Source organism: Chroicocephalus ridibundus, chromosome 6 (genome assembly GCF_963924245.1).
Source record: "Chroicocephalus ridibundus chromosome 6, bChrRid1.1, whole genome shotgun sequence".
In the NCBI taxonomy this organism is placed as follows: domain Eukaryota; kingdom Metazoa; phylum Chordata; class Aves; order Charadriiformes; family Laridae; genus Chroicocephalus; species Chroicocephalus ridibundus.
Genome location: NC_086289.1, coordinates 73,187,710 through 73,215,004, shown reverse-complemented (window position 1 = coordinate 73,215,004; position 27,295 = coordinate 73,187,710). Strand labels below are relative to the sequence as shown.

The 27,295-nt window shown below is 41.3% G+C and overlaps 1 long non-coding RNA gene across 1 annotated transcript; it reads right to left on the bottom strand.

Moving 5' to 3' along the window:
• Positions 1–713: 713 nt before the first annotated feature.
• LOC134517285 (uncharacterized) lies at positions 714–24,277 on the bottom strand. Its single transcript, XR_010071593.1, has 3 exons — positions 24,134–24,277; positions 17,963–18,040; positions 714–984 (listed from the first exon to the last, which is right to left on the bottom strand). It is a non-coding gene; the product is annotated as an uncharacterized LOC134517285 (long non-coding RNA).
• Between the last annotated feature and the right edge of the window lie 3,018 nt (positions 24,278–27,295).

Genomic DNA, 27,295 nt, shown 5'->3' with positions numbered 1-27,295 from the left:
AATTGACAACTGCTGCTGTATAGCTCTGAATTTGTTACAAGAGAGTCAATGGCAGGGCCTTGTGGCAAGTGAGCACTTCCGCAATGTGTTCCTTTGACTTTGTATCTTCTCCGTCTCTCATACAGCGCTTCCAATCCATGGCCCAGTTTGACACAAGCCAGTCATTTCTTGTATTTTGCTGGCAATAAATACCGTCTTGTGCAAAAGCCCCACTGTTCAGCAATGATAATGTCCATCACAGAGAGCCAGGGCATTATTTTGCAGGCACTCAAATTTGTTTGGCCTTCGCAAGACAATGAATCTTTTATATATTCCTTAAAGAATTATTTTTGTGTTTTGTTTGAGTTTCACAGAAACCTTGGATTCTTTCAGCATGAACGGAAAATCATTGTTGAAGGAAAGAACATAGCGAGGTCATGTCTTAGTTTGAAGGGTAACAAAAACAAAATGAAAATAAAAACACTTGCCTGCTTTTAATGCTCCCAGTTGTCCTCTTTCTCCTTGACTCCTTTGTAATAACTGCTATCTTTTTATTTCTGATCCAGTACCGAGGAAGAAGAAAAGCCTCTTGAAAATGTAGTGCTTGAATATGGATAATCATGTACTTTTCTTCAGAAATTACTTAATTATTTGCATCTTCATAAAAGCCCCTTAAACACTTAAGTTAGGAAAAAAAAAACCCCAACATTGTGTTTTTAACTCTGTATTATTTATTATTGCAGCAGGGTACTTTACTTTAGGATGGTGAAAACAACTGGCCCCAGTGCTCCAGGTCTGTTGGCACATTCCTGGTTTGATGTTTGTGGCGTCTGTAGCTGGGGAGGGTGTGAGCACTAACAGCGGGCGTCAGACCCGGCCACCTACCTGGGACTCGGAAGAATCTCCTCCGTTGCGAGACGGGTCGCCCTCCGCTCACACAGCCCTCAGGACTTCACATGCCTGTCCTTGACCACGTCTCATCTGCGGTACCGCAATCTGTTGGGTCTGTTAGGGATAAAATCACAGAAGGCGGCAAAATGAGTTTCCAGACTGCTGTGGCCTTTGATAGGGTCAGAAGTACCACGCAAACATGTTTACAGTTACGTTTTCGTCCTATTTGTCAGTATTCTGCTTTCTGTGATAGAGCTATAATGGACACGCACTGTCCCAAAATAAAAGGTGTTTCCAGAAACAATTTGACAGATTTATCCTCTCATGTGTTCCCCAGTTTCTTGTCTAAACTCGTTATGTACTTACATACATAAAACGCTACCTATACCTATGTAGAGGTGTAACGGTATTGTGTTATGAAGCATTCCTGCTGACCTCTTTTTTTTATAGATAACGCTTATCATCGCTGAATCTGTAAAATAACATTTAAGTCGAGCCACTTCTGTCTTTTTTGAGAATACATTTCTTCATGCTTACATAAGCATTAGGAGCATGGAGCCATAACAAAAATTTGCAGCAGAAAGGGCTGGAAAGCACTTCTTATATTTTATCTCTCAATAAAAAAAAAAAAAAAAGCACACATACATTCTACGCACCCCCATTTCTACAGTGCACGCACGCTGACAAGCTCCTATTGTTCTTTCTTTAGAGATGCACTTGGCGTGGAGTACATCGAGGGTGAAATAAATAAATAAATAGAATGAAAAATACCGTTGCTATATTTGTATTTATCATTAAGCAAGACAACTACAGCCTGCATTCTCTGTTGATTACAATTAATATGAAAGGGTAGAAATTATAACAAACAAAAAATTTCTCACACATTATGCATGAGCATTGAGCTGATTTTATTCTAACGTTCCACGACACAGTAGGCAGAGAGCTTGAAACAATTAAGCATAATAAAGATCTAAATTTTTCTCTTTAAGCCACTGCTAAATTATAACCTGAGAAACAGCGGAATTCCATCGGTGCCACTGTTTGTGGTTCATAAAGAAACCGAGGAATTTACGTATGTAGCTTTAATTACATATGATCTTTAACTCTATTTTTATCCATATTCGTCACCTCTTCTGCAAGGGGAAAATGCAGTTTTGTCATGGTATTGTTTTGAAACACCATTTAAGTCGATGCAGAATGGGTGCTTGAGCAGACCCTTCAGCTGCGCAAAGGATTTCATCTAAGACCAGCACTCCCTGGGCTGGCCTGGCTCTCCTTCCATTAAAGCTCCTGCAATTGCGATAACTATCCCCAGGTGAGGGTCTGGCCTCCAGTTTTTGAGCAAGAAGTAGCTACAACACAGCAAAAGTTGTAAAGAAGTTCACTTTGAAAATTTGAGACCTTCTGCAACACACACTATCACAGGATCCTCCTGCCTGATGACTCTTCTGCTGACAGTAAACTAAATATTGAACACCCCTTCAAGGGCTTTGCCGTTTTACGTTGGAGCTTTTCAAAGAAACTGATAACATGTCTAATTATTTGAATAATCAAGGCAATGAATATTTGATCACTAACATCAAAGATGCAGACATAATTCAAGAGTTGAGGGATGTGCTTAATATTGCATTACTCATAACACAACGAAAATTATAATTTCCTTGAAAATCTGTTTATTAAAGGTATTTTTCCTCTGCCTTTTGGAATAGCGGAAAGGAGAAATATTGGGAATTAATTTGTGTATATTTATTTAATTATCCAAAACTTGTCATTGTGTCATTTGACAAGCTGTTGGATGAAACAAATCAGTGGTCGATTAAGGAAAACAACCTCAAATTTGGACACACTTCACAGGGCCAGTAATGGTCCGAAATCCGACCAGACAGGCTGACTAATGTTAGCTGCTGCACAAGCAAGGAGGCTGGATTATCCGTTCAGAGGCAATGAAGTCATTTTTTTTCTGGTTTTGAGTGAGATACACTGACACGTGAATATGGGACACTATCATTGCCACTCCCTGGGAGTTTCTGCTTGTCTCTCTTCCCAACACGGAGAAGATATGCCAATTTCGTCCTAATCCCCCTTTCCCATTCCACCCCTCAAGGCTCAGCGTCAAAGCCACCGCTGATCGTTAACAAACGCTGTTTGACTTTGACATGACCTAAAGCTCAAGCTGGAGCCAGCCAGGAAACAAAGCAACCATTTCTTTTTTAATATTTCAAACACACCTTAAGCAGTCCAGGGACCGTCCATCACGAGCAGTTGCTACCTAGAGAGACACTGTCACCTTTATAAAGCCCTGTGCATTTACCTGCCCTGACGAGTTGGTCATAGCAAGATGCCATGTCGTTTTGGCTGCAGATAATTAAAATTAACTGCTATTTATCAAGATACAGGGAATTGAAAAGGCAGAAAAGTCACTTAATTGAGCTGGAACTTATCTAGGAATGTGGGTTTGGAGCCTTCATTCTCCTGCCCTCTGCAGTCCCTGCAACGAATCTTCGTTAAAAAGATCAAGCACGGTCTCGCCCTACGCACAGACATGTTTCAGGACTGGGTTTGCCCTCCACGTCCCTCTCCTGAGGCAGAGTCGTGCACAGTAAGCGCAACTCTGCACGCAGATGGCCAAGCAACACACCGGGAGGTCGAAACCCAGTTCACAATCCCCTTTTATATCCATTTAATGAGTTTCTCATTCATTTTACCGTGTGTATTCCTCCTGATTGTATCTCTGGTCATGCATCTCCCACTCACTTTTAATCTCCTTTGTTAATTAGTTTATGAATACACTGAGCATGACTCCAAGCCTCATTTATTAGCAAAAATGTTACGTATTTTTAGTGTTATATTTGAACGTTTTCTGGTCTGGATCTCCTCACTGTGCGCTATCTCAGGTGATGACCGATGCTTTTTAGCAGACTGCAGCCATCCTGCTCGTTAATCTAAGTAACTGCTTACCAGCCATATTCTCAAGTACCCCATCACTTCTGGTGCACAGCAACAACATTTGGGCTTTCTACTTTTTAAAGCAATATAGTAATATTTCAAACCATGCACTAATCCAGATCCCCGGGCAGAAAATACGTCTAGTCAGCTCCATTTACGTAAAGGTATTTATAGGGTATGTTATCACAATATTCCATTATTTAGTAGAGTTGGGTGTAATATAAGAAAAATATAAAAATTGCATAATATTTTAAGCTCTGACTCTAGAACTTTTTTAAAAATGGTTACATATTATCCAAACCTCCTGTTTGGGTCTCCTGTTTGCTGGCAAACCTGATTTCTTTGTATTTTTTTTAACGAGAGAGTGAAGAGGTTTTAAACTAAAAAAAAAACCCAAACCAACAGCTTTTTTATTTAAAAGCTCGTTGTTTCATTTTATCTGAATAAATTTTAACTGAAATGGAAATTCACAGCCGCCCTTCGCAAGGCTTCTACAAACGTACAGCTAGCCAAAGAAAGCCAGCTAATAGCCTCATTGCTCTTAGGGAAATTAGTATGGGGGCCTGTGGCAGTGTCACTTGGCCACCACAACCACTCATTAACCCTACCCAAAACTGAACGAGACAGAAGGAAAAAGGCCACCTGCGTTATGGTCACCTCATTGTCAATTAAAAGAGTGAAATATTGCAGGGTTTTCATCTTTATTATTACATCTATTGTGAACAAATGATCCAAGTGGAAGGATAAAGACATTAAAGGAGGATTATTTACCCAAAGAACTCTCCAATTTCTTGATGGTAGGATTCGGAAAAAAAACCCGCTACATCTGAGGAACAATAGCTCAAATTGCAGATATTCACTAGCAGAGACACAATTTGCTTTAAAAAAAGGCCACACGACTACTACTGTAATTTCTACTCTTAAGAAATAATTGCAAATTGTATTCATGCCTGGACTTCCACTTGGAGATCAAAGACCAACTGTCATAAGAAATTATCTCTTAAAAAGAAGAGGCCGCATTCTAAGGAATGCCTACAATAGAAATTGGCAGCCCAGACAAAAAGTGTGCAGTCCACTATCGAAGGGGAGCAAGAGCGATGCTGTAGCTTCTTACAGGGCACTGCTCAGGCTGCTCTCTTTTACCTTACCATACCTTAGAAGTAGCTTTTTTTCCCCCATCTATACCAGCATTTCCACAACAGGGGCTCGGCGGGAGTCCTCACGGTGCGATCCAGCACTGCCTTTGGACACCACAGCGCCCATAGTCCACTGATGGTGGCTGAAAGCGCGGTGGTGGTGAGAGTGGTAACAAACCACAGCATGAACAAAACCCACAAAACCCCTAACCACAGAATCTGAAGCGCTAACATGAGGAAAAAAAAAAGAAATTCAAGATTGTTTAGATATAGCTTGGCTAAGACATGACGCAGGGAAAGCAGCCAGCAGATATTTTCAGGATGTGTTTGCATGGGAAATACTTAGAACTAAAATACAAGGCACTATGAAGCATTGCGTAAACGGGAGAGATGAAATCAAGTGAAAATTAAAAAAAATGATTTGACAGCAAGTGCTGTGTGGTTGCTTCGCTATTGTTTCCCAAGGGAAACAGTCAAACCTCTTTCACTGGAAACAGTAAAACACAAAACAAGCTGGACAAAAGCACAAGAAAATGTACTGCAGAGAAAAAGCAGCAGTCCGAAGTGGCGCACAAGAGCATTTGCATCCCTGAATTACCCGTTTTCTGGATGGTGTTTCGCTGCGATCCTTCCTTTTTTCCCTCTGGAGCCACTAACCTCCCACCACACAGTGACCCCAAGCAACGGTGCGCTTTTCCAAAGACCTGCTTGGGAGACTGATGTCACCCACCAGCCTGTGCCACTCAGCGCTGACATTTGTGCCTGGAGTCCTGCCTCTGGAAAGAGCCAGCAGCTGGGGTTACATCCTGCTATCACAAAAGAAATAGCCAGAAATAAACTGCTCTATGGAAAGACATAAAAACATCATCCAGTCTTGAAAGCGTGTGATAATTTCCCCAGTCTATTTTTATAATTGAGTGGAAAAATCTTCTTTAACATTTCACATAGGTTATTAGCGAACGCTTAATTTATGCTGCTAAGTACTGCCTTAAAATACCTTTACTGGAGTCTTCAAAATGACAAACACCTGTCTTATCACTCACACCAAGAATAGGTTTCCATCACAGACCATAATAACAAGATGATAATTTGCGAGGTTCTGAAAAAAGGTGGGACTAGTAAAAATCATCACGTAATTGACTTCTTAATACCCCAAGATCACTGTCGCTTAATAAGACTGAGACTTTGAGAGTGAAATTAAACCATAAATCCCTGGAAGAGACTTTCATGAGCCTAACGTGCAATTATAAGGTGAAAAAAAAAATAATATCAGCTTTCAGGTTCTAAATGTCTCTCTGTCAACAGAAAAGCAAGGAGAGAATGTAAGCACACACTATTAGAAAGAAGAGCAGCTCAGCACGGGAGATGTCTAGGAACTTGAAAACTCTGATAAGGTTCAAGGTCCAAAATTGTTCCACCCAGCATTGCAGTTTTACAAAAAGGCCTCAAATTAGAAAACTGCTGGTACTACCAAATTTTACTCCACGGTGGTATGGAAGGAGCAAAACATGTTTTTAAGGTGCTCTCCAAAATCTTGGGCAGCTCAGACAGACTTTGAAAGAGCTTTCCAGTGATTTCACAGCTCTGCGGACCCAACACATCAGAGCTGGCCCCAGAAGAACACGGACAAAAAGTCTGTCCTGTTCCTGCTTTCAGGTTCTCAACACAAGGGAAACACCACTATGCAAAAAATAAAAAATCGGTGATGTAAAAATCCTAAAACCTAAAAAAAACCCAAACCTGGTGATCATTCCTCCCCCGACCCACAGGCAGAAGGTGAGGTTTCAGAGCCCCCCTTTGCAGAGGTGACCCACAGGCAGGCCCTACAGGATTTAGGCAACTCCTCACTGAGGCACCTCAAGGAAGAAGATGCCTCGGAGCCAGAAGCGCTTCAAAGCCTTTCCCAGGGCTACCAGAGTCTCCCCCTTGGTAGAAGGCGGCCTAGATGCTTAATGAGTCGTGGGCTCAGAGCTGTGTTTCCAGATGCAGGGATGTTTTTCATGAGATATTACAATTTCTGGGAAATAGCAGGGTGGGTTTTTTCAACAGAAGACTATTTGTCTGATGAGGTCTGACCAGCCTGTTTGCTGTCCCATTTCTATAGGAGCGAGCTTAACGCTCGTAATTTTTTTTTTTTTTTTAATTTTAGAAGTTAACTTTAAAAATAAAAACTAAGTCAAGCTTCTACTTTAAAAAAATAGTAAATTTAAAAAATTGAATAGCTGAGAAAAACATGATGAGTTGTGTAAAAAATGTGAGAAAGCTTCTGAGAGCAAGTGCCCCAGACGTCTATGTAGCATGGCAGGGGAAGAGGCTCTCGCTGCAGCCGCTGTGGCTCCGGCGTGGCACGACAGAGCTCCCGCGGCTTCCCCAGTTCACGTGCATCGAACCCTGGGCAGAAGACCCTCAGGTGCTTGCTGCCTCGGCGCTGTGTTTGGCCGGGACTCCCAGTCTAACTCAGAGTAACCTGGGTGTTACTGTACTGCCGGGTAGGTCCAGACGTGTGAATTGCAGCAAAAGCTGCTCAGTCTGGGGAGGTAAAAAGCTATTTCTAGCCCAAACCCCTCTTCCTGTGATGGGCCATGAACACCTGCTCAGCAAGAGAACTCCTGCAGAGTTCACTGATGTCTCCAGGCTTTGGATCACATTTACGCAGCTGATAAGCAGAAATTTGATCTCTAGATACTCGTCTGTTCAAACCACACGGATACCGCAAGGTGAGATGCCAAAGTTTCAATTACTTTTCTTAAATTGCACACGTGTAAGAGAGGGAGCAAATAAAACAGACAGAACTGCTGTTATTCAGAAGCCACCCCGAGAAGCGGGAAGCCACAGAAAGACTAAATGTGCCAGGGACTCCCTGGAGGGCTCTGCAGGAGTTTGGGAGAAGGGGAATTCTTTTTTTCCCCCACCACATCTGAAACGGAGAATGGGAGGCAAGAAAGGAATAGCATTTCTTTAATAAAAGGTAATTTTATTCTTAATTCTTCTGAGAAAGGAACTGGAGAACTATTTAAAGCACATTGGAACATTAAACAAATAATACTTCCTTGGACAACAAAGGGAAAGTAAGGCACGTCTAACGTGAGAGAGGAAATTGCTAGAGAAGCTCAGATAATACTGAGCTTTTGTTGACTTTTTTAATAACGACTACGATTGTAGAACAGGTCTGTGTGCTATGAATAGATGCTATGAATAAAATTCAGGTACCCTGCTAGTCACTTTTTCTTACCAATACATACACACCCCAGAAAACATTCATCTGTGTGGCAAGTAGTTTTTAATCCACGTACTTTGTACCGCTGATGGAATTACAATAGGGGTTTATTACGGGTACACCCGTAGGTGCAATGCAGCGTTTGGTATCCCTGACTGTCATTATCCCTGACTGTCGTTATTCCTGACTGTCGTTAGGCACCTCACATTGGCAGTCTAACAGCGGGTCAGCCAGAGGGAGGATGCAGCCAAAGCCCAGCTGGAGAAGAGGTGGCCGGGCACAGAGGTGGCAGCAACCTGGGGTCGGAGCCCCCACAGAGTGCGCTCTCAGCCTGGGAAGGTGGGTGTGGAGCACAGTCTCACAGGTTTTAGTCTTTCCAAACTGAAACAAGGGAAGCAAATCCTGTTGAGCATCAGAAACAATGCTTAGTGGCTTTTAGTAACATACTTACCTAATATTTACATGTTAATGCTACATAAGACTGGCTTCAGATGGCCTCAGCAGCTTTTGGTTCAGTTGATAGTCTGAGGAATGTTTCTGCTTAGTTGTGATTGTGCTCGAAGACCTTCTTTCGTTCTGAACAGTTTCATATTGCACCATTCCCAAACAGAAGGGGAAACACACCGATCTTCAACATGACTTGACTCTGAATTTATTTCATTGTGTTGGACTCAACTTAGGTCACTATTTTATGTCCTATCCAGATGAGTTACTGCTTAATCTGAGCTGAAATCTAAGAAACCAGAGGTGTGAGATGAGGATTTCAAGAACATTAGTTCGGAGAGGGAGTCTGAGTGAAACTAACCCCTGCCTTGGTTTAGCAGAGTCACGTCTGGAGAATGGCCCTTCTTATCTGAGCTTTACCAGGAGGCAAGACGGAGCAGCTGCTGAATGTTGCTCCTCGGAAAACCACACAAGTATTTCAAATAGAATTTCTAATAGTCGATACCTTAAGGTAATGAAAAGACTTTTGAAGAGCTTTCTTCTTCTCCTTTTCTTTTTATATTTTTTCTTTTCCTTAGGTCCTTCCTTTTCTATGATAGTTTGTTAAAAGTATACAGAGAGGTCCTCTGAATAAATCTGCATTGTTTCGCTGACTTCAGTGGGTTCTTGACAACTGAAGCGAGCTGAACTTCCAGCTTTGTAATTTAGAGCACGAGAAGACCCATGTGGGGTCTGGTCTAGGCCAGTGGCCGCTTTCCAGCAGTGACCAGTAGTGTATACCTAGGGAAAAATATAAGAATACGACTTTGCGACTGAGGCAGAGATGTTATCTTCTAAGTCCTCGATGGATTTTTTTTTTCTTCCATCGGTTTGGCTGCTGATCTTCCTACCTCAAATATATTTCTAGCTCACAACCATGAATTTGACTAGATGTTTAACTAGTTTAACTAAACTAATATTTTAACTAGATTTTGGAAAATTATCTCCTGATTGTTTTGAACCTGTTACCTAATCAGTCCATTTGTGTTCCCCTAGTTCTATTTGAGAAACAATGAAAAATTTTCTCTATTAACTTCTTCATTTATGATTGCACAGACTTGTGTCGTATCAACTTCAGTTATCTCTTATCCAGCTCTAGGCTTGCTTGGATTTTTTTTCCTGACAAAGAAGCTATTCAATATATTTGCTCATCCTTCTCCCTGACCTGAGTTCTTTTATTTCCTGTTTCAAGATGAGAACAGATCCAAATAAATACTACCCAAAGACCCCTCACTTTCTTTGAAGACTGCAGTGATTTTTTAAATAGTGCTGTACAAAAATGACATATGTGAAACACAAAGAAATTTGTTGGAGACTTCCAACACTTAAGAGTAAGTAAATCTGATTTTACTCTGTCTATTAAATCCGCTGATGAAGAAGCTAAGTTACAGCTTGCCTGCTTTTCTCATACTGGGGATAACTCTGCCTTGGAGATGTTACTCACTGATATCTTTTTCCATGACAGATGTTTAAGCTGATACTTCCTTACATGACAAGAGTGAAAATAGACCGAGCATCAGTTACATTTGATGGAAACCCCCTAACATCAACAGCATCAGTACAGATCCCAAGTCCTTCATCTTACCTCTCAGACAGTACTTTGGCAGCTCTATATATGGTAATGTAAGAATAATTGCTTATTACATTTCTGCTGTAACATACAAGCATTGTGTAATTCAGCATTAATGTCTGACAACCCAGCTGTCATCTTTCCAAAAATACTTGCTGTCTAACTACTTGCTTCTACTGCAAACCAAAGGAAGACATTCCGCTCCGGGGCATTTTGACTGGGTGTTATCTTTTGAAAAGACAGATGTTTGTGCTGGAACTGTTTGATAGTTTTAAGGCTTATGCACATGCTTCAATAAATAAGTGCTAAATTACTTGCCAGGCCCTGAGTTAAAGTTCAGGCTGGGACGTCTTCTAGAGAAATATGTCGGTGACACACAAGACTAAGGGCAGCATGTTCCAAAAAGAAGTTTCAAATCACCTTTTAAACAACACGGAAAGCCAAGAAGCTCTGGCTTATATATGTGAAAGGACACTGAGAATGTATGAAACAGATGGAGTTGCCATTCTCTGCCCTTCTCCGTTTCATTTCCCAAGAGAAATACTTCAGAGGGAGGGCAAATAATTCCTCACCTTATAAGGGATTTTATTATTTGAAGTGGTATGATAGTCCTTATTGACCCAACTTTGATTTGTAAGCTGATGATGAAATTAATTTGGCCTTTGGTATAACCACAATTAACTTCTCCGGAAGGGAGGTGATACGATGTCTTGCAGTAAAAAACGTCTCTTTGCAAGGAGCGGCACAGGGCCTTACGTGTTGTTTGAGGTTTCAATAGACTTACGTCAGACTGAAGTGGTTCGTCTGCCTCCGGCTGGTCCTCGGCACAGGGTGGAATTTCACCTTGGAGGATAAATTATGGAAATTCTCTCGCCTCAGAATGACTAACTATTATCTGATGTGGGAGTTTAATTCCTCGTTCAGATTCCAGATAATGGACCAAACAAAGAAGTGGAGGATGACACTGATTGAACAGTGTTTAATATTCTTTGTTTAGAAAGTCTGGTTAACCTGTCACTGCTAAATGAATATAAGTGTTGTGTCTGTGTGTACTTTAGGATCTGCCTTGTATTAATAAATAGAAGTAGGATAAACTACTTGAGCTTTAAAACTACTCACAAGGGAATACATTAAATACTCCCCTCCCTCTTTTAATCAAGTAATTACTTATAAAATGAAAGGATGGGGAAGAAAAAAGAGAAAAGAAAAGCAAAATGGGGATCCCATCTTTTTTTCATCTTCTGAAAGTCAGTTTTCTGCCATTAAACTACCAGAACATCAATCTGAGGACTCTAATTCAGGGAAACTTGCTCAGTAGGATCACTTTAAGTCCTGCTAGGATTACAGATAGGCAAATATAGGACAAATAATTCAGAAAATTAATATAAAACGTGGGGAAGCAGCTGAACAAAAGAAAAGTACAGTGCCATTTATAAAAATAAATATATATATATACACAAAAACCTTATGAAACTTCAAATTTGCAAGCTGCTCTGTACAAAGATTTTACATCTATATAATCTAGTTCTTGGGACAAAAAAAGACCATTTTAAGTGGAACAGCTTTGCAAGTTAGAACCTAACAGTGTTTCTCCTTATGCCAACTGGTCCATCCTGTTCAGTTAACCACATGCTTAATTTTAACTTTAGACAATACGAAAATAAAATGAATGAAAAAAAACCCTCGGTTGTCTGGTGCTGGAGCTCTGGTACAGTCTGATCCTGTCGGCCTTGTTAGGAGCTGGAGAGGGTCACAGGCGTTGGCAGCTTCGCATTGATTCCACATACTGGAAGAAAATTTTGTTGGAACAACTTTGATTTTTTTTTTTTTTCTTCCAAAATAAGAATTTTCCATATGAAAACTACATTTCTCCTTCCCCTTGTCTCCCTTGAATTACACCCCTCCCACTCTACCTCCTGCCCCAGCTGCCAAACCTGAAGCAAAGGCTCCTTAGCTGCTGCCTTGGAGGCTCCTGCAAATGCCACCCTCTACGCACATGCCAAGGGCTACCTGCTTCTTACACGCTGCTTGAGTTTTTCATAACTGTTTGTGGCCCATATTTGCAAGCCAGCAAGGCATCAGCAGCAGATAGTTAGCAGGGCAGTAGAGCAGCTATCAGTAGTTTTTACTTCCCTCTTTGCCTCTGCTCAGCTGTTCAAAGCAGTATGAAAAGCTGCAAGTATTCCCTGGGGAGAAAAAAAAAAAGGAAAAAAAAAAAAAGAAAAAGGCAAAACCCAAAGCATTTCAACAATAAATGTTCTTTGTTAAAAAGATACCATTTAATAATGCCCTGTATATTTTTTTCAGAGCTCATATTGGTTTAAAATAAAGGGAAAAAAAATGAAATAAAATATATTTGTTTCATTTGGATTAGGTGGGCACCTCTGAAGCAATTCTTACTAGTTTCCCCACTTACTGTATGTGGCCTTGCCGGCAAAATTCCCCTGAAGTGTGTGAAGCAGATTCCTTTTGTATGAGCCTGAACTGGAGGACGCGCGCTGAGGTGGCGCAAGACGCTCCGCTCGCTAAGCCGTCTTTTGTCTACGCGGTCAGACCAGAGCCAATGCAGAGCGAAGCCCAAACACGCAGGACACAGACCTCGGCACCTACTGGGTCGCTCTGTAGAGTCGCTCCTGTCGCGGTGCGATCCCTGGCACCGGGGAGCAGCCAAGTCTGTGCTGCCCCATGGGCAGGGATTCCTTCCAGCTACGCCTTCGCCGAGGCCGAGCACCTCAGTGGAAGCCCTGGAGACACAGCTGCTGTACAAACACCAACGTTAAAGAGCCGATGCATCTGTTTGCCTTTGAAATTCGAACAATAGCGACATTTTCAGAGAACAACGGCTTTGGAATTTCTTTAGGGCAATCTACTAAAGTAGCTGTATGTCGAAGGATTTGCTAACAGCTGGAGATATTTGAAAATGCACCCTCTTACTTTTGTTAAGAAAGAATTGGCCTGTAGCCCCGGCAGTATTGCAGAGATTTGAGATAATCTTGGAGAAGATATGTGCTTGCTTTGCACATATGTTCTGATTTCAGAATAAAAACTGCAGCAGGTGATGTGCTCTCCAGCTCCACTCCTCCCTTTTTTTCTGAGGATTTGGCTTTCTTAGTGGGTATCTGATGGTGCACTGAGGAAGGATGCGTATCCTAGGCATGACAAGTACCAAATGGCTTGTCCCAGGCAATGGCTATAAGCAGGTTATGCATATGCAGGGTCGCTGTAAAAATGACAAGCTCAAGAAGAATCAAGCACGCTGCATATGCGATTCAGACTCCTTCGCTTGCCCTCCACGGCAGCGCAGAGGAGACACAGAGTTTCGCTGCTGGCGAGGGAATTTCAGCCGAGGCAGTCGCTCTCAGAAGCAGGCTCCGTAACTCCTCTGCAGGCGGCTCGCTGTGCGGGCTCTGCGTGTGCGCCGCTTTCCATCGCCCTCTCCGGGGAGCCCTACAGCTTCTTCAGGGAGGATGAGTGACAGTGGCCCAACAGTAATTCTTAATTATTTTCCAACTTTGACAATTAATAACTAATAAGTCCTATCTAATCAAATGGGATTTCAAGTCCATGGTCTAAACTCAATTTACTGTACTTTCATAACACTAATTTTTTTCCTTTTCCTTTCCCTGAAGGCACCCTCTTCCTTGAATTCTGGGAGGTGAAGATTAAGCTGACAGATGGTATCAGCAGAAGAATGATTATGAGTTTTAAAAACCTTGATATTTTGGCTTAGTACAACATTTTTCATGCAAATACTGACATGGATATTAGCATCCAATTAGGAAAGTAGAAAACTATGCCATTCTGTTACAGTTTACGTTACAATCATTTAATGTTTCATTAAAAATACTAAGAAAGACTGCTCTGAAAGGGATAAAAATCAATGATGTAACCATCACTTCTGCTGCTTTGCTGTTCTGGCACTGTGTGATATATTTTCACTACTCTATACCTCTTTAAATTATTCTGTTAAACTGACTAAGAAGCTGCTCCCATTTTTGGGTCTTAAAGGAATACTTCAACACGGCTAAGGCTGAAAGGCTCGTGATGAACCTGGACTGATTTATTTCCATAGGTTAGGTTATGTCTAAACGTACGCAAGTTGTTAGTTGGAGAAGGACTGTCAGTGATATGCGCTAGACAGTGATTTAAACACCAAAACCAACTGATGATCTCCATGAAAATGTTTTTAAATGTCCTCTCAATGCCGGTGCGTCAGAGTAAGAAAATAAGGAAACAAAGCCTGCCCAGAGAAGTCTGAGGAACAGCGATGGGCCGGTAGAAAGAAAATCAAAGCTCATCAGACACTTGCGGTCGTGGTAGTGGCTGTTGATGACATTCCTTGGTGGCAAGCGCTTCTTCACTTTTGTGCAATGTTTGAGCTACCCCTGGAGGGGGAAACAACTTTTAAGAAGAATTAGAACTTAAAAACCTGGAGTCTAGCTTTTTGGCCAAAGAAAAGAGACCACTGTTACTTCATGCTACCCTTCCCTGCAAAAAGGAAATTTGCCTGTCCTTTGTAGTATAGAGGCTCCTGTGATGCATAGCAGGGGATAAAGAAAAGGAGAGATTGTGAAATATCCAGGGAACTGCAACCCAACCAGGGAATCCATAGGCAAGAACCAAGGCATTAATCCCACTAACACAGACACTATTGCAACATTTCTAAATTATTTTTGTTGACAACATTTTCAGAAAAGACAAGATTAGCAAATACCAAGGTTTGGTTTTTGTTATGTTTTGTGTTGTTTTCCCTGGGAAAACCCATTTTCTCAGCACTTCATTGAAAATTATACTCTCTGGCATAAGAAATAATGCTCTGACTTATTTTAGTATCACTACATTGACATAACTTTTTAAAAATAGGGAATAAATGGAAAGAAATTTCCCAATTTCACACTGCTGCGAAGTCAAATAACCTATGTTTATTGCAATAACTTCAGAATCTTTCATTTGATTGGAGTATTTCTCCCTATAAACAGTAGTACCTAGGTAGCTTAAAATCAAAATAAAATTCATTCTTTGGAACGTCTTTAGGAAGTTCTCTAACAAAATATCTTGATGATTTTGAAAGATTTTCCAAAGCGTTTTTGAATCAAAAAACTTCAAGACACTATTTTTCATAAATGTCAGGTTTTTAATATGCTAGACTTTGTTATTTTAACCAAGAAAGGTCCTGACCAAGAATAGCTATATTAATTTACCCCTTTCTCGTAGACAGACAAAAGGTATAAATCGCCTCCTTCTCATCACATCTATTGTCAGTGAACAAAACATAACAGGGAAAATTATTCATCTCCCAGGAAATGCTGTTTTCATGAGAAACTTTGCGAAGTTTGGACATACAGCCACATTATTTAGTAAATTAGTTAAGTGTGACACGATGGATAAACCAGGGGCAAGCTAGTACACGCTGTTAAACACAAATAATAAAATAATGCAATTTAACCTTCTCATCACAAGAGTGCACAAACTCACGTTAGCTTACGTGTTCCTCTACTTGAGAGCAAGGATTTGGACAAGTGCCAGGGGCTGGTTTACCAAGCTGTAATTTGATCAGTTTAACAAGCCTGCAATTTCTAGGCTAAGAAATCTGTGATGCTTCTCCTTCTTGCTTGCGTTTTTTTTTTTCCTTTCTTTAAAAAGTGGACATCGATCCCGACTCCTGACATACTGCAAAGCAACTGTCGGATACAGGGAGGATGATGACTAACCTCTACGGATCAGTCTGTAAAAATGGTAGTGGAAATTATGAGTGGTGAAAAAAAACCACCAGCACTGCCACCCAACCAGTGTTGCGCCGTAAATAGCAATGGCTGGGTTGCAAGTGTTGCTTGCAGGTTGTCTTCTTTATTCAGAGGTATCAAAACCTCCAGCGGGCAATTCGTCACCTCTCTAATCCTATTAGCAGTAATGGAAAAATGCCAAGCCATTTTCCACAAATCTTCATTAGCTCTATTTCCTTTCATATAGCATCCAAGATTAGAGTGCAACCTTAGTCAAGAACAGCGACCGGCTGTTAGTCGACCAAAAAATCCAACCCTGTCTCAGAGAGGCGTTGCCAGTTCTAGTTCTAAAGCACAAGGACAACAGAATATCAGAGTTAAGTTTTTTATTTGGAGATGTTGAAGCTTACTTGTTTTATTTTATTTGCACATGGGTTGGTAACGAGATTGTACTTTGAGGCCATGCTATGAAGGCAAGCTTCACAGTAACCCCTAATAGCCATTACCTTGGTCTCTGATATCAAAAGCTACTTGTAAATGCGTTAAGATTTGAGCACTGGTACAATAACCAGTAGCCTGGCTGATTTTGCAAACTCTTCTTGTAAAATTTTCAGAGACTGATGTAAATTTTTATGGTTGGTATAGAGGGTAGGAAAAAGTGTAATTTCATGCAAAGGCTAGAAGCTAATGCTAGACAAATGGAAATTCAAAGGAGTATATCACAGACAGGTAGCCAGCAGGACAATTTACCTAGGGAAGCAATGCATACTTACACACCTGAGATCCCTATAGAGGTTACTCATTTCATTTGGAGAGTAAATATTTTAAATCTTTTCTTCCAAGAAGTCAAAATACTGTCATCTCAAAAAGAATAAAAAATCAGAACATTTCTTCATAAGTGAAATATTTTGACATCTTTTTGCAATATTACTTCAGGCTTTTTACCAGGTCCCATGATGTACCGTGCTCTCATCATTCCAGAAGGAGCCACGTGGGAACATAATGTGGACAATGTAAAACAAAGCAGCTGCCTACTCCGTAGAAAATAAAGAATTTGGGGATTCATGCTACAATGTTTAGGGTCTCCTGTGGTTTTTATTCGTCAAATAAAAGTCAGAAGTCTTACAATATCCATTTAGTCCTAAGTGACCTGTTCTCTTCTGGAGGGATTCAGTCATACAGGATACAGGCGGGGGCTATTCGTCAGCTTGGAGATAAGGATGTGAATAGTCTGCTGGAGCAGCCCCACGCTGAGAGATAGAGGTGAGCAATGAATGAAAACTTCTAGTGTCTGTTCACCGATGTGCCTGCCATTTATCTCATACTGTATTCTGGCAAACAAAACTCAAGGGAGTACACATTGGAGAATAATCAGACTAATGATCTGCAGAGATTCTTATGTTAATGTTATCTTTTTATACTAAAAGTATGCTTTTAGCTAAATGCCTTTTCGGTTCCCTTCCTGGGCACCTAAATGAATAAAAAGCTGATAATGGCACTTTCATTATTTTAGGAACATATTTACACCTTAATGAAAGAGCTCTTGGGGGGCACAAAAGATAGAGATGCAAGTGCTTAAACTAATAGAAAAGTGTTCTGTGGATTGTGTAAGAAACGAAAACATAAACTGCTCACCATGCTATCATCTTCATCTTAAAGAAAAAAACCCCAAATGGCAATGAGATTTATAAAACAGCAGTCAAACTTCATCTTGTCATTGCTCCAGACAGTCTATTTCTGTAAGTTATGAGGAAGAAACCTGCAGTAAAGTTTCTCGTACAACCAGGAACTGAGGGATTCGTTTCCATCTGTGAAATCACAGTTTTCTTTTGTGACAAATATCATCTTCTAGAACAATGACTGACTAGTCTTCAAATACATATAGATAGCAAGAACTTTGAGACACCAATGTATTTAAAAATTTGGGGCTCTTCTGATCTTAACCATTTTGAAGGCATGCATTTTTAAGGAAAACTTAAATATGGTTTATCCACTGTGGTACACCACATTTACTTACGAGTTTACGGAGTGGCCAATTTCTGGTCTCACATTCTTCTGGACGGTTCTCAGCTCAGTAACCAGGAAGGTGCAACATCTAAAGTTTAACAGAGGAATACAGTAAGATTTTTCACTTCAGATGGCCCTTCTTAATTTGCCATTTGGTAATAGAAAACAAAAAAAAAAACCCATACAAAAAAGGAAAACTGGGGATGAAATCTGAAGTTAAAATTTTAAGTGATGCAAAACACTGAAATATGCCAGCATTTGATCTAAGGAGCCTACAGAATTAGCATAGTGAGCATATGCTCATGTTCAAAGATAACAGACATTTTTGATAACTCTCCCTAAACTTAGTTCATGTCTGATTTACATATTTAAATGTTCTTTTATTGAATGACTTAAATCAGGGTCACCTTCATCATTTGTACAAAAATATGCACACAGCTTTCATTTATATAAATGTTTAACCACAAATATTGCACCTCAAATTTTACACAGTAAATCTGTATCAAATTGCTCATTTTCTTATCCAGTAATTTTTGTAATGTATAATTATATTTTCTTTTCCTGCCTATGTGTCAAAACTCTGTCTGCATAAATGATACTTGAATCTCGTTCCTTCACATCTGAGTTCATTAATTCTTGGATCTCTTTTCTCTCTCCTCCATAATCTTCTCTTTCAAATTCCTCAGCAAAGTCCATCCTGGACTGCAGCAATCTAGCTGGTTTAAAGTTCTTATCAGAACTCATGTATTTCCATAAATAATTTGGGAACGTCGTAATTCTTCTAGTACAAGCCATTTCTGCTATGCATTGCTGACTAGCTCAAGTATTAGCCACGACTAAAGGACATTTGGTTTGGACGGACCAATAGGGTGATCCAATAGCATAAATCCCATAATTCCATTAAAAGCACTGGTAAATGCTTAAAAACGCCCAATCACAAAATTATCTTAAAACATTGTGGAAGCTTCTCGAAAATGCAGGTGTGTCTCTCTTCTTGTTATATACGGTACTCCCAGGAGCCATGGTATTCATGGGAACCGCGTGGCAACATTCACAATTTTACCTGTAAAGAACAAATATTAAAAGCCGTGCCTTCCTAAGCAGCTAATTGTGGATAGCTATGATGAATAACCAACATTTTGCTAAATGTAACATTTAAGCTGTGACCATTTCTGTCTGGTATGTGGCTAAGGCACAGAGCTGTATTTCCAAGCTGGCCTTTGCTGTAGACACATTTCCATCCAGAACGCGCCCTTCTGGCTCACTCCCGTCTCCAGCTGCCACTACTGACTTGGACGATAACACCAGACTGGAAGTGGGGCCTGACAGTGCTCTGTACATAGCTAAATCCTTCTTGTAACTGATGGGAAAAGTATCTTCTCCCTTTAGATTTTTTTTTTCTTTGCCAAAGCGAGCCCTGATTAGGCTCTTCAAGTCAAAACTCCACATGAAGATATCACAGATCCTCTTACTAGGATGAACAGTTCTCGTGGCATTTGTATGAGAAGAAGCCGGACATTTAATCAGCTCCGGTCTGGAGCTGTACTTGTTGTTCCACATGTAATTATCCTCTGCAGGCCATGGAAACTTGCCAAAGGCACTACCGTAGCCTTTTACAGCGGGTTACGCACTTGCATTTTATATATGAACCTCTAAAGATACTTCAGGGCAATACTGGAAAAGCAAACTGCATTAGTTGCCGTGCCAGTGGATATGCAGCTTCTGCAGCTTCAAACAGTGTTTTCTGTTTATTGGGAAGTTTTAAAAACCCGGCGTCAGTTTTTACACTTTGGCTAGACTATTAAAAGCAAAGAAAATATAGTGTTAGAAAGCATGCATTAGCTCTGTTATCATTCATGCTCTTGGTTAACTAAGTCCCTGAGGTCATTTGTCGGTGTTATGAAGCACCCACAGCGAGTGCAGCCAACTCTACCACTCAACGTGCTGAACGCTGCGTGTACCTGTGTTCCTAGAAAGGCTGGGGGCAGTGGATGAGCTCATTATGACTACCGGGTTAGGTAAGCATTTTGAGGCTTTTTGCTGTTTTCATACTCAGTCCTTTGCACTGGCTGCCAGAGGCACCTCCATACTGCCAGGAGTGAATGGGGATTCATTTGATTCTTTCCCACTATGAATATGAGAAAATATACCAAAGTATCTCCAAGTATTGTGACACTAACTGCACCTTCCGTGCATGGAATAACTGGGTTTTCCGAAGAATAAAATGATCCCTCAATTCTTTCCCACTCACAACAGCCCCTGGTTCCCCCACTGGCAGAGCTATTGCCATTGAAGTTCTTCACCTCACAGTAAAAACTGCAGCAAAAGGTGCTTGGGAAGTAGTAGGTGTCACTCCTGTAATCCGTTCCTTTCACTCAGCCCAATCCCCTCACTCACTCCAGTCTCAGCACTTTCTTCTCTTTCACTTGCCCCTGACACCATGTTCTCCGTTATCCACCTCGTTCCCTCCAGAACGTAGAAGTCACGCACGTGGTCATTGCACTTAGCTGTAGGAATGGAGAAAGTCAGACAAATACACCTAGAATTGTACGGATACGCCTGGAAAGCGTTAGTCTAGCTGTGTCAATCAGTCCCTTCAGTTCTTCCTAAAATCAATTTATTCAAAATTAAAACTGGGAGTATTGAAATTACATCTCTAACTTAGACATGCTAAAAACTCTCCTATGAAACCTTCTAGACCTACAGACCGTAAGGCAGCAAATGTAATTGTGGATACCATAATTTATCATGAATGAAAGGAGACTAAAAGCAACAGTAAAAAAGGATCCCAAGTAAAACCTTACTGAAATGCATTCAGTGAATTTAAAAAAAAACAACCACCACAAAACCAAGAACAAAAACCCCACAACATAAAATGCATAACAACTATACTTAAGTCCTGCATAATGACCTTCTCCGATCGCTATTCAACTGCTATACGGCACAGTAATACAGCACATAAAGTTACAGATATTTTTTTTGTAATTTCAAATACGACAAAAAATGTGATATGCCCAAGTTTTATTTGAACATAAAAATAAAAGAAAAACATCATTTTAAAACCAAAGACCTATATTTGACTTCCACTTTTTCAGGAAGGCTTCAAATCTTAGAAATGTGAAATAAATAAAAAAAATTATCTCACAACGAAAAGAACTGTCTTTTATTTGTTTCCTTATACACTTATGTCCAAAAGCCTACAGATGTTTCATTCATCTCCATCCAATTAAGTTTGGGTGGGAGGCTGGGTTTATTGGCTTTCTTTTCTCCTAGGAAAGCTGACCTGGTTATTGAACTTGTCTCGATGGTAAAAACCTAAAATCTGACTTCCTTGGTGCTGGTATTTTCCCAAGGCATTCACAAATTGCACAGTTCTACTTTCCTAGGTTATCAAAATCTGCCTATATGAAAGCCTTAAACGGAAAAGTAAAGTTTAAAAAACCCCACCTTTCTAGCATGCCGATGCTATGAAGACTAATTTAACTTATTGTTTAATCTGATAAATTAGCAAATATTGAGTGAATAGATACTCCTGAAATTGTCAAATAATTGCGCATTGGGCTTAACTAGTTTAGTTGTCTTCATTCATTTACCTGTCTTCATTCATCTACAAGAGTGTATCATACTCTTCATCTTTTATTTTATAAATATCAGACAGTTTGATACTTGCCTGGTGCCACCCTACGTTCAGTATATAGTTTTATTACAGAAGAATGAAACGGGTTTTGCAAATATGACATCTTCCAGGTTGCCTTCAGAGAAGTGTAATACTTAAATGCAAGAGTTATTATAATGAAACTGATAATTATACCACACAGGAAAGAAAAGGTGGAGGACGGAAAAGGAGCGCGCTGCACCAGAGCTGTACGGATTACCCGCAACGGCAGCAAAAGGTTAACTCTTGTCTCACTAAATTCAATGGCAGATTTGCCACGGCACTTTTGTGACACGCTAGTTCCTCTATAAACACTAACAGTTGGACCTACTTCAAAAGCCGGCTTTTTTAAGCCTTAAATGTATGTTTATGCAAACAGGCAGCATTTCCTGCACTAGGTGGGAAATACTGCAAATGTTAGTTGAAAAAAATCATGAAAGCTCTTGCAGTTGCCCCAGCAACAAAGACACTTTCCAGCAGGCATTTGATGTAGTTTTCACGTCTCGATGTTGCTGTATTTCCATGTTTTGAGGTTCCAGCAAAGTGATCAAAATATGTATATTTCCTTCCTTAAAAACAACAAAAAAGAAAGGACTAAATATATTGAATAATTTGCATTCGCAGCGAATTATGATTCATGATATTCCTCACTTCGTTTTGTTCATTATCTGGCTTCCGAGAAGTAGGCATGCTGCTGCCTCGGTAATATGTACAGCACATAGTAAACCGGATTTCTCTGTGACCAAAATCCTTCATTTTTTACTTGCTTGTCTGTTTTTAAGCACAATATTGCTCTTCAGTTAGGCTGCGTAATAAAAGTGCGTATAATAATAGTAACTTCTTAGTTGTGTTTATTATACCGCTGACATTTAGACAATGAAATTAAAATAGCATAATGGTTTCACAGGCTGTTTGCAATAATAGTAGATGGCCACAGTTTCACTCCTAGACAGTATTTCTACAGTGGTTTTTGTTTTCCTAGAAAGACTTCATAAGGGTTAACTAAATAAAAAAATTAATTAGAAAATTATATCAATTGGCATATGGGCTTAAATGACTTGAAAGTAAACTGCCACTCATTAAGAAGTGATTATTATTATTATTGCCCAGTAAGCCTCTTGATGAAGGAGAAATGGAAGTGGAGTTTGGGTACATGACAACTGAAAGGTGGTTTATTTACACATTTACGTACCAGCCAAAGGCCACGGGTGATCAGATGGCTTACAAAGCACGTCTTTAGTCTACCACAGCGTTTTAGATGAGAGAAAGAAATTTTGCCCTGTGAGATGTTGCATGAACCCTGACCAAGAATAAACTCTCAGGCGGTTCACTTAGAATTCTGCATGACGAAACTAGATTAAAAAAATATTTTTCCAAGGTTGCGCATTTTGCTCGCTTCATCAGGAAAAATAACAGACTGTGCAAAAGCGATCATTTCTTGAAACACAGCACGAGTATTTTCATCATCCGTAAAAGGGGCGAGATCAATAGTTAATTACCTCATGAGGCAGTTGGGAGAACTGCCTAACGACTCCACGTAAAGGGCTACTGAGCAGCTAAAGAGAGATCAAATCCTGTTCTTATTTAAGATGTGTCAACACCTCAATATGAAGGTGCGGCTTGTGCAGCCAAGCATGCCAGACACCTCCCCGGGGCAATGGAAACAGCGGCTAAGAAGTGACACTTCGGGATGGCCTCGCGCTGCTTCCCCAAAGGTGCGAAGCACGAGGCACGCACGTGGCGACGACACCCTCTGCTCTGCACTGCGGCGTCGGGGCCACCGTGACGCCGCCCGGGCTGCTCCTGACGGAGGTGCCATGGGTCACTCAGACAACTGTTGTATCTTCGCTCTCCTGCCACGACTTACCTTTAAACGACTTTTTTGGAATTATTCCAGATGTATCACAGTGTAACGCACGTAAGAATTGGACACAAAGCATTTATTGAGCTACATATATATATATATATATATATATATACTACTTTGTGTCCACAGACTCAATGAATCACTACTTATCTGCTAAAAAATGTTTAGTGTGTCTTGGATGCTATATATACAGCAGAGTAAGACATTATTTGAAAAAATGAAGCTTGGGCTTCTAAAATATCAAAATATTTATATATATCATATTTATATACATGTTGAATTTCCTCCCTTCCTTCTTTGAAATTATGTTTTGTATTTGCAGTTTAATCATTATGCTAAATTCTCCTTGGTGCACCAACTCCTGTCTTTTTACAAGCCAGTTGGCTGCTTTATAGTGCATTACTGTGTTTGAAAAACCACAGCTGGCGCGAACTGGCACGTCACGGAAAAACACGGAGAATATCAGATATTTTAAGTTCTGAAGCGGGCAACTGGGGAAGGACAGGGGAGAACCCCTGTCAAACAAAAATGCATACGCAGAAATTGCTCTGTGCCAAGGGACTCTGGCTACCTCAAGGATGCTGCCCGGGGACAGAGTACTTTAAACTCCCCCTAATAAAGCAGTCTGAAATGCGGTCACATCCGAAGAAAGGTCTCACCTCGGCATGCGGTGATCGCACCTCTGCTCAACTAAGGTCGCTGTGAAAGCTTCAGGGCACTTCCAAGGTTCGTGGCACGCGTAGGGACACAGCCCACACGCACTGGTGGGCACTGATAGTCTCAGTGCGTTTCATAACAGGTGGAAACAGCAGCACGTAACATCTAACAGGAGATACAGAGCAGTTACCAGCGCATCAAAAACCTGAAACAAGGAACAAAGCATAAAATGAGACAAAAATCTGGTCCGAAGCTTAAAAGCTGAAACAGAGAAGGTAGGTATTTTGTCTGCATTGTAAGAAATCAGTATTCTCTGTTGCTATTTCTTGGTGACAATTATCTGTCGAGCCACACTTGGACCAGAAGTCTGAAAACATAAAACGTGGTGGAAAAAAGAAAATACCATCTATAGTGCTGGCTGTCGATACTTCTGGTCCTGTTCTTCCTACAGCCAGCAGTGACGCTACCGTCCCCAGATGGCAAAAGTCATGACTCTAGGAATGCCATCAAGAAAGACTGTGCTGGTTGACTCTATTTAAGACGTATTATAAGATCAATTCATTTATCGTTTCTGGGGCTTTGCACTACGCCTGATAGTCACTCTGCAGATCCACACAAGGACACGTTGTTATTGAGCTCCTGGAATTCAGCCTCCTTCACCAGCAAACTTAAGGTTGAAGCCACTAAGATTTATGATGCCTCAATGACTTTTGGGCTGAGTTTATTTTAAAAAGAGCTCTCTTTGATGTTGCTAAGCAGTAAAGCAAAACTTCACTACTATTAAAGGTAAATTGCAATGTGCCCAGATGCCAATAGCATTCTGGCTTGTATCATGACTAGCATGGCCAGCAGGACTAGGGATGTGACTGTCCCCCTGTACTGGGCACTGGTGAGGCCCCACCTCGAGGGCTGTGTCCAGTTTTGGGCCCCTCACCACAAGAAAGACATTGAGGTGCTGGAACGGGTCCAGAGAAGGGCAACGGAGCTGGTGAGGGGTCTGGAGCACAAGTCCTGTGAGGAGCGGCTGAGGGAGCTGGGGGTGTTCAGCCTGGAGAAGAGGAGGCTGAGGGGAGACCTTCTCGCTCTCTACAGCTCCCTGAAAGGAGGGGGTAGCCAGGGGGGGTCGGGCTCTTCTCCCAAGGAACAGGCCATGGGACAAGAGGAAACGGCCTCAAGTTGCGCCAGGGGAGGGTTAGGATGGATATTAGGAAAAATTTTTACACTGAAAGGGTTATCAGGCATTGGACCAGGCTGCCCAGGGCAGCGGTGGAATCACCTTAACTGCCTCTGAAAGAGCTTGTAACAGGATTTTATGGACACCAGGGTAAGGAGACACTGGACTGGCTTTTTAGTCATGGTTTGTCCTGTTGACGGCAGAGACCATTTTAATATGGAAAGCCATTCCTTCAGTGGAAAAGGCCCTGAAAATAGAAACGTTCCTATGGACTATTCATTTTTAGAACAGTTAATCACAGTTGATCCTTACACAATGAATACAAAATAAGAGTTATTATTAATAATGAATAATAAGAATGAATTATAATGGTGTGTTTATTAGGCTATCAATAATTAACAGGGATTTGCCATTTATTGTAAATACTGTTGCTGTTTCTGTTGCAGCTTTGGATGGCGCAATTTATATGGTAATTTTATATGAAACAGCGCCAATTACAGCATGGCTATTACAATAGAGTAGAACCAAATGATGACTTTATCAGTTTTGTTAACTTTTTCATTTCATTCATTGTTAGTACAGCCTGCAATGTAAACATGATGTAGTGAAAGGAATAAAGAAGTTTTATGCAAGTCTAATAACTTTGGCCAGGAACCTAACTTCCCTCAGGCAATCGCATGGCGGAAAAAAATACAATGGGGCAGAAATAAAAGCAGGGAGGTCAGCATTAGGATGGAGCAGAAAGAAGGGTATCAGCGTTTGTTAACCTCGATTGTCAGCTGAATACGAGCCAGCAGTGTGCCCAGGTGGCCAAGGTGGCCAACAGCATCCTGGCCTGTATCAGGAACAGTGTGGCCAGCAGGACTGGGGCAGTGACCGTCCACCTGCACTGGGCACTGGTGAGCCCCCACCTCAAGGGCTGTGTCCAGTTTTGGGCCCCTCACCACAAAAAAGACATGGAGGGGCTGGAGCGTGTCCAGAGAAGGGTGACGGAGCTGGTGAGGGGTCTGGAGCACAAGTCCTGTGAGGAGCGGCTGAGGGAGCTGGGGGTGTTCAGCCTGGAGAAGAGGAGGCTGAGGGGAGACCTTCTCGCTCTCTGCAGCTCCCTGAAAGGAGGGGGTAGCCAGGGGGGGTCGGGCTCTTCTCCCAAGGAACAGGCGATGGGACAAGAGGAAACGGCCTCAAGTTGTGCCAGGGGAGGGTTAGGATGGATATTAGGAAAAATTTTTACACTGGAAGGGTTATCAAGCATTGGACCAGGCTGCCCAGGGCAGTGGTTGAGGCACCATCCCTGGAGGTATTTAAAAGCTGGGCAGATGTGGTGCTGAGGGACGTGGGTTAGCGATGGTTTTTGTCAGAGTCAGGTTGATGGTTGGACTCGATGATCTGAAAGGTCCCTTCCGGCCCAGGCGATTCTCTGATTCTAACTATAAATGCTTGTTAAAAATGCCACTGAAGGGATGGGGAGGCAGAAGAGCATCACCACAGAGAATAACGGCAGCCATGACGATAGGGGGACAGAGCAGGGCAGGATCCCTCCATATGATCCGATCACTTGGGTAACGCCAGGGCTGGATTTAACAGGGGTGTGGCTGGAGATGTGCATGTCCGCAGCCTCACGCCTCCCACGGCACAGGATCCAGACAGCACTGCCAGTGGGTGTAGGGCAGCGATAGCGTGGATCTTTTAAGCTTGTTGATTCAGAGCCGGTTTGAGCTTGTGCTATCAACAGAAATAGAAAATTCTCAGACTATGGGAATAGCTAACCAGAAGGACACACGTGATAACTTTCACATCAGGAAAATTCAGCATAACCACCTTCCATTGCAGTACAGCTTCTATTAAAGTCTAAGTCTGTATTTTTCTAGAGAAACAGGCGGCAATATATGATCACTACTCCTCTGGGGGGGGCAGGGGGGAGTAGTTTTCCTTGTAACAGTGAAGATCTTGCATTTCAACTGTATCTATGAAAAACCAAAATATTATTGAA